The sequence below is a fragment of the Odocoileus virginianus genome, unplaced genomic scaffold (genome assembly GCF_023699985.2).
Source record: "Odocoileus virginianus isolate 20LAN1187 ecotype Illinois unplaced genomic scaffold, Ovbor_1.2 Unplaced_Contig_51, whole genome shotgun sequence".
Taxonomy (NCBI): domain Eukaryota; kingdom Metazoa; phylum Chordata; class Mammalia; order Artiodactyla; family Cervidae; genus Odocoileus; species Odocoileus virginianus.
The window spans coordinates 45551-54660 of NW_027224368.1; positions in this window are offsets into that span (position 1 = coordinate 45551).

Here is a 9110-nt window from a genome sequence, read left to right on the forward strand (position 1 = left end):
CCCTGTTCATCACCAACTCCCAGAGTTTACTCAAACTCATGTCCATTGAGTCGGTGATGCTATCCAAACAGCTCATCCTCTGTCGTCCTCTTCTCTTCCTGCCTTCAATCTTTCCCAGCATCAGGGTCTTTTCCAAGGAGCCAGTTCTTCGCATCAGGTGGTCAGACATTGGAGATTCAGCATCAGTCCTTCCAATGAGTATTCAGGACTGATTTCCTTTAGGACTGACTGGTTTGATCTCCTTGCAGTCCAAGGGACTCTCAAGAGTCTTCTCCAACACCACAGTTCAAAAGCATCAGTTCTTCAGCACTCAGCTTTTCTTTATAGTCCAACTCTCACATCCATACATGACTACTGGAAAAACCATAACTTTGACTAGACAGACCTTTGTTGGCAAAGTAATGTCTCTGCTGTCTGGCTTGGTGATAACTTTCTTCCAAAGAGCAAGTGTCTTTTAATTTCATAGCCTTAAAGATTAGAATTATTCAAATGAGCCCTTAAATAATGAATTAAAGTTTTAACTTCAAAAGAAAAGTCACAAGGAATCAGAATATTTCTTTTCAAAAAGATTTTTTTTAATTGGATGATAATTGTACAGTATTCTGCTGGTTTCTGCCATACATCAACATGAATCTGCCACAGGTATACATATGTCCCCTCCTTCTTGAACCTCCCTCCCATCTCCCTCTAGGCTGTCACAGAGCACTGGGTTGAGCTCCCTGTGAAAAAAAAAAATGGGCAGAGTATTTCTATAGTTAGTTCTCATGTATTGTTCTTTTTTTTTTTCCTCTTTTCCCTATTAATGGAAAATTTTACATTTTATTTTTCACTGAACTCTATCTCCCCAGTTGGAAACTATTCACTCTGTTCTGTTGATTCTCCTGCAAGTAAAGTTTGGTCTAAAAATGTCTTGATTATTTGTTGATATAAAGTCAACTTTGCTGAACTATCCTCTTAATATGAAGTAAATGAAATGTGGTAGAAAATATGCTGGATTTAGGTGTTTTCTGTCTCCACACTGAGTTGTGTAACATTAATTGGGGCACCTTCTCTCTCAAATTTTACTTAGTCATGAAGTAAGAATTAAAATAGCCATTCCATAAGCTTACTGTGAGAAATATTAAATATGTAATGTATATCCAATGTTTTTGTACAATAAAAATATTTTATATGCAGCAGACTCTTATTTGTTGTTGTGATATTTGATTTTAAATGACTTTGACTATCTGAATGGACAGAAGTTGTTTATTTTAAACCTGGATAATGATCCTAAAACTTAAATATTGTACTTTCCTATTTAGGAGTGAATGATGGACAGCATACACCAGTTTATTAAGATTCAACTCAGAGTTCACTTACCTTAGAGTTTTAAAATCATAGTCTTTTCACGTGTGAAGGACAGGGTTGCCTGTCGTGATGCAGTCCATGGGATCACAAAGAGTCAGACAAAACTAAGTAAATGAACAACAACAAAGTCATTTCACCACGCTGAATCCCAAACAGGAAATGTTATCTAAATTATTTAGATTTCTAAAGAAGTTTCAGGTCAGTTCTCAGAATATTTGTAAAAGAACAGACTCTCTGAATTATTCATTCATCTCTGGATATGTCTTTGTGAATAGGTTAAAGAGCCTCCTGATAAAGTGAAAGAGGGGAGTGAAAAAGCTGGCTTAAAACTCAGCATTCAAAAAACTAAGATCATAGCATCTGGTCCTATCACTTCATGGCAAATAGATGGGGAAACAATGGAAACAGTGACAGATTTTATTTTCTTGGACTCCAAAATCACTGTAGATGGTGACTGCAGCCATGAAATTAAAAGACGCTTTCTCCTTGGAAGAAAAGCTATGACCAACCTAGACAGAATATTAAAAAGCAGAGACATTACTTTGCCAACGAAGGTCTGTCTAGTCAAAACTATGGTTTTTCCACTGGTCAAAAATGGATGTGAGAGTTGGACTATAAAGAATGCTGAGTGCCCAAGAATTGATGCTTTGAACTGTGGTGCTGGAGAAGACTATTGAGAGTCCCTTGGGCTGCAAGGAGATCCAACCAGTCCATCCTAAAGGAAATCAGTCCTGAATATTCATTATAAGGACTGCTGCTGAAGCTGAAACTCCAATACTGTGGCCACTTGATGCAAAGAACTGACTCATTTGAAAAGACCCCGATGCTGGGAAAGATTGAGGCAGACAGAAGGGGAGGACAGAATATGAGATGGTTGGATGGCATCACCAACTCAATGGACATGAGTTTGAGCAATCTCCAGGAGTTGGTGATGGACAGGGAAGCCTGGAGTGCTGCAGTCCATGGGGTCATGAAGAGTTGGACACGACTGAGTGACTGAACTGAACTGAACCTCAGAAATATCTTAACCTCTCATTGTTTAATATTAAATGGCAGTAAAAGATATAGGATGTGGATTGTTTCAGAGGTGGAAGAAAATGACGGAAGAGTAAAATGGGGAGATTGCCAATGTCCCCACAAATACACCAAAAACTCATCAAGATATGGAACAACTCCTGCAAAGCAACCCCTAGGTGAAAGCAGAAGACTCCAGGTCTCCAGTGGAACAGGCTAAGCTCCCTGAAATGAAGTAGGAGAGAGGATGGAGACCTAAAAGGGGGAAGTGACAGAGAACTTCTGGGCAGGGGCTTTTCCCCTGAGGGCAGGAGGGATTCCTGAAATAGGAGTTCCCATGCACAGGGAAGCTCCCTCACAGGTGGACCCAAAGGGGAGCTGTGGAGTCTCAGAAAACCGGGCAAAGCAGGGATTTAGAGGGCAGAATCAGAGAATGCAGCACTTCTCAGCCCATTACAGCTCACAGACTGTGACCCCAACCAGACAGTGGACTTAGGGAACCAAGAGTGGGGAGGCATACAAACCTTTCCAGGGCAGGCAACCCTTGTGGCACAGAGGGCCCCGAGTGTGGCATGGCATGCAAACCCCTGAAGGGCACACAACCCTCGCGGTGCAAAGTCCGGCCCTGGGTGCTGAGAGGGGAGAAGCATCCAAACGGGCAGCATGCACAACCCTCGCAGCACAGAGGGCGGCCCTGGGGAGCAGAAAGAACACATAAGCCCCTGCAGAGGTCAGGCCGGTGAGACAGAACAAGTGCACACAAACCCTGCAATGTGGGGGTCAGGTACTGGGAGCCAAGATAAGTGAACACAAACCCTGAGAAGCAGCGGGCAGGCCTGGGGAGCCAAGTCAAGTGCACACCAGCCCCACACTGCAGAGGGAGGGCCTGGGAAGCCAAGACAAGTGCGCACAAGCCCCGCAGCTTAGAGGATGGGCACAGGGGGCGGAGGGAAGCCCGCACAAGTCTCCACCTTGCAGAGGGCACAAGAAAAGATCCGCACAAGGCCCTACCTGGCAAGCTTTGGCCAGCAGTGCAGGGCAGGACGGGGAACAGAAGCACCAGTAATGATCCTGGGGACAAGTAGGGGGCTGGCAGCAGTGATGACATGCCGACAGGGCCACTTTGAGGCGGCTGCAGAAATAGATGTGTCTAACACTGCCAAAGCCAGAAGGACTGCCCAACTGCATCCCAAACCCATAGACAGCCCAAAACCTACTACTGGACACTGCACTGCCCTTCAGAGAGACAAGCCCCAGCTTCATTGACCAGAACACAGGCACAAGCTTCCCCAACCAAGAAAACGTCACAGGACACTAACCCAACCTCATCCACAGGGGCAGACCCCACAGCCAAGAACACTTATGACCCTGAGAACGTTTTTTCTTATAAATCACACTGTCCATTCCTCCTGCATATCTCCACCTTCACATTAGCCTTTTGCAGTGCTGTGAAGTTTTCCTCTTTGTTTTTAGTAAAAAAAAAAAATCATTTTAAGATTTTTTTCCTCTTTTTCACCCTTTTTATGATAACATTTTAATTTTATTTTTTATATTTTCAACTGCTTTCCCTATAGTTCTTTACTGGCGGTAGCTATTCCTACACACACACACACACACACACACACACACACACACACATCTTTTCCACAAACTTCTATTTACTTCTGCTTTCCTATTTTTTCTTTCTTTTTCTCTGTTTTTTAACCCTCTTATCCACCCCCTCCTTTTCTCTTTTCCTTCCCTTCTATTCCTCTTTTCTTTCTCTTTATTTCTTCTCCCTTTTTTCCATCACTCTTTCTGTTTTAACCAAGTGAGTTAAATTGTTGAGCTCTTTTGCTATATTCCCCAGTTGTTCCTCTGCTCATGATAATAGTAGGGGACTTTAACACCCCACTTACATCAATGGACAGATCATCAAAACAGAGAATCAATAAGGAAACACAAACCTTAAATGAAACATTAGACCAAATGGACCTAATTAATATCCTCAGGATTTTCCATCCAAATGCAGAGGAATAAAATTTCTTCTCAAGTGCACATGGAATGTTACCCAGGATAGACCACATGTTGGGCCACAAATAAAGGCTCAGTAAATTTAAGAAAATTGAAATCATATCAAGTATCTTCTCTAACCATGTTATGAGACAAAAAAAAAAAAAAAAACCTGCAAAAACACAAACTCGTGGAGATTGAGCAATTCATTACTAGAGAAATAAGAAGGGAAATCAAACGATTCCAGAAACAAATGACAGTGGGAGTATGCAAACCCCTAAACAGTGGGATTCAGCAAAAGCAGTTTTAAGAGGGAAGTTTATGGTGATAAAATCATACCTCAAGAAACAAGAAAAGCACTGAATAGACAACTTGTCTCTACATTTAAAACATCTGGAAAAAGATGAACAAAAACCCCCAAAGTCAGCAGGAGGAAAGAAATCAAAAAGATCAGAGCAGAAATGAATGAAAAAGAGGTGAAGGAAACAATAGCAAAGATTAATAAAACTAAACTTAGTTCTTTGAAAAGATAAACAAAATTGACAAACCACTAGCCAGACACATCAAAAAAAAGAGAAAAATCAAATCAAGAAAATCAGAAATGAAAAAGAAGGGGTTACAACAGACACCATAGAAATAAAAAGGATCTTAAGAGAATATTATAAGCAACCATATGCTAATAAAATGAACAACATAGAGGAAATGAACAGATTCTTAGAAAAGTTCAACCACCCATGACTGAACCAGGAAGAAATATAAATTATGAACAAGACAATTACACACACTGAAATCAAAACAATAATCAAAAATCTCCAAAAAACAAAAGCTCAGGGTCAGATGGCTTCACAGGGGAATTCTATCAAAACTTCAGAGAAGAGTTAATGCCTATTTTTTCTGAAACTCTTCCAAAAACAATTGCAGAGAAAGGATCACTTCCAACTCATTTTATGAGGCCACAGTCATCCTGATACCAAAACCAGGCAAAAACAATGCAAATAAAGAAAATTACAAGCCAATATCACTAATGAGCATAGATGCAAAAATCCTCAACAAAATTCTAGCAAACACAATTCAACACCATACTGAAAAACTCATACACCATGATCAAGTCAGGTTTATTCTAGGGATTCAATGATTCTTAAACATACACACGTAATCAATGTGATACACCATACTAACAAACTGAAGGATAAAAACCATATGATCATCTCAATAGATACAGAAAAAGCCTTTGAAAAAAAATCAGCACCCATTTATGATAAAAATTCTTCTAAAAATGGGCAAAGAAGGAACCTACCTCAATATAGTAAAGGCCTTATATGAAAAGCCCACAGCAAACATAATTCTCAGTGGTGAAAAACTAAGCGCATTCCCTCTAAGCTCAAGAACAAGACAAAGGTGTCCATTCTCACCACAACTATTCAACATACTTTTGAAAGTCCTAGCTATGGAAATTAGAGAATAAGAAGAAATAAAAGGAATCTGAGTTGAAAAATAAGTAAAACTTTGTTTGCAGAAGACATGATAATATATGTAGAAAACCCAAAAGAAACTATCAGAAAATTACTAGAGCTAATCAGTGAATTCAGCAAAGTTGTGGGATACAAGGTCAATACACAGAAATCACTTGCACTCCTATATACTAACAATGAAAGAGAAATTAAGGAATCAATCCCATTCACCATTGCAAAAAAAGAAAAAGAATAAAACACCTAGGAATAAGCCTACCTATAGCGACAAAAGACCTGTATACAGAAAATTATAAGACCCTGATGAAAGAAATCACAGATGACATAAATGGTTAGAGAGATATTCCATATTTCTGGATAGGAAGAATCCAAATTGTGAAAATGACTCTACCACCAAATTCATGGATAGGAAGAATCCATATTATGAAAATGACTCTACCACCAAATTCAATCTACAGAGTCAGTGTGATCTGTGTCAAATCACCAATGAAATTTTTCACAGACATAGAATAAACACACACACACAATTCATATTGAAACACAAAAGACCCCTAATAGCCAAAGCAGTCTTGAGAAAGAAGAATGGCGCTGGAAGAATCAACCTTCCTAACTTCAGACTATACTTCAAAGCTACAGTCATCAAGATACTATGGTACCAGCACAAAAAACAGAAATACAGACCAATGGAATATGATCGAGAATGCAGAGGCAAAAACCCACACAACTATGAGTACCTTATTTTTGAGAAAGGAGGCAAGAATATATAATGGGGCAAAGAGAATCTATTCAATTAGTGCTGGGGAAACTGGACAGCTACATGCAAAAGAATGAAATTAGAACACTTCCTAACACCATACACAAAGATAAACTCAAAATGGATTAAAGACCTAAATGTAAGGCCAGAAACTATAAAACTCTTAGAGGAAAACATAGGCAGAACACTCAATGACATAAATCAAAGCAAGATCTTCTATGATCCACCTCCTAGAATACTGGAAACAAAAACAAAAATAAACAAGTGGGAAATAATTAAACTTAAAAACTTTTGCACATCAAAGGAAACCACAACCAAGGTAAAAAGACAACCCTCCGAATGGGATAAAATAACAGCAAAGGAAAAAACTTGCAAATTAATTTCCAAAATATACAAGCAGCTCATACAACTCAATACCAGAAAAGCAAACAACCCAATCAAAAGGCAGGAAAAAGATCTAAACAGACATTTCTCCAAAGACATATAGATGGCTAACAAACACATGAAAAATGCTCAACATCACTCATTATTAGAGAAATGCAAATCAAAACTACAATGAGATACCACCTCACACCAGTCAGAATGGCCATCATCAAAAAGTCAAACAACCAATAATTGCTGGAGAGGGTGTGGAGAAAAGGGAACTGTCTTGCTTTGCTGGTGTGAATGTAAACAGATACAGTCAGTATGGAAAATGGTATGGAGATTCCTTAAAAAGTTAGGAATAAAGCCACCACCCAGCAATCCTACTCTCCTAGGCATATACCCTGAGGAAATCAAAATTGAAAAAGATACATGTATCCAAATGTTCATTGCAGCACTATTTCCAATAGCAAGAATATGGAAGCAACCTAGATGTCCATTAACATGATTGGATAAAGAAGCTGTGGTACATACATACAGTGGAATACTACTCAGCCATAAAAGGGAACACATTTGAATCAGTTCTAATGAGGCAGATGAACATAGAGCCTATTATATAGAAAGAAGGAAGTCAGAAAGAGAAATATAATTATTGTACACTGACACACATATATATATGGAATCTAAAAAGATGGCACTGATGAATTTATTTTCAGGGCAGCAGTGGAGAAACAGACATAGAGAACAGACCTATGGACATGGGGGGAGGGGAGGAGGGAGAAGGTGAGATGTATGGAGAGAGTAACATGGAAATTTACAATACCATATGTAAAATAGATAGCCAATGGGAATTTGCTCTGTGACTCAGGGAACTCAAACAGGGGTGCTGCGACAGGCTGAAAGGTGGGATGGGGATGAAGATGGGAGGAGGTTTGGGAAGAAGGGGACATGGGTGTACCCTATGGCTGCTGCTTCTTGGTGTATGACGGAAAGCCACACAATTCTGTAAAGCAATTATCCTTCAGTTTAAAAAAAAAAGATGTAGGATGTCTTATCCCTACAATTTTAGCATGATTACAGTTTTTTTAAATAAAAATTACAGTTATCTAGTTTGGAAACATAAACAAATTGTGAAAATACTTCTTCAGCATTACTGTAGTTACTTTCCAGAAGTTATATGTATGTATATTTTGCTTCATTCATCATAACAGTTTTAATGAATAACTTATTTAACAAATGCTCATTTTCTGTAAGGTGACTTCAGGTTGCAGAATTAGCTCACCTAATAGCATTTTGAACTCGACAGAGAGTTATCACATAGGATCCTAAATCAAGTGAAAGTATCCATTCATCACTTTTAGACAAGTAGAATATTATTACAATCCTGTTTACCAGTGAACAGGATTCTGTTCCTACTATTTTGAATAAACCTCTTGTAGTTAACACTGGCATTAATCATGTCCTTTATCAAGTAGCCTAATAATCCTGAGGAATTGGGATCAGTATGATGCCAAATTATTTTTCCTCACAGGGAATGAAAACTCTTTTAATAATTATATAAAGTGATAGGTAATAAGAACAAGAAAATTACATATCAAAAGTGTTATTTTAATTTTCTTTTGAAGAAAAATTTGTAAAAATTGAGTTGTCCTTTTCATCACATTTCCCTTATTTTTTGTCTTGTTATTACATGGTTTGTGTTACCAAGTTCACCCTCCTGTTGGAATATGTTGGAGTATTATATTTTTCTTACACCAAGTATCACTTGTATCACTTAACTGGATCATATCATCATAGCAAAGGAATATGTTACTGGTTTTATATACATGAAAAGGCTTCCAAGCTGTCACAGTGATAAAGAATCTCCCTGCCAATGCAGGATATGCAAGAGAACTGGGTTCAATCCCTAGGTCGGGAAGATCCCCTGGAGAAGAAAATAGCAACCCATTCCAGTAATTCCAGTATTTTTCTCTGGAAAATTCCACAGATGGAGGCATCTGGTCAGCTATAGTCCATGGGGTCATAAAGAGTAGGACACTACAGAGTGACTGAGCACACACACACACCACACAAATGAAAATACTTTCATAGCTACAAAGTCTTGTATAAATGGTGTGGAACGCATTGCCATTTTAAAATTTTACCTCATGACTAATTGAAGCCTATTAAAA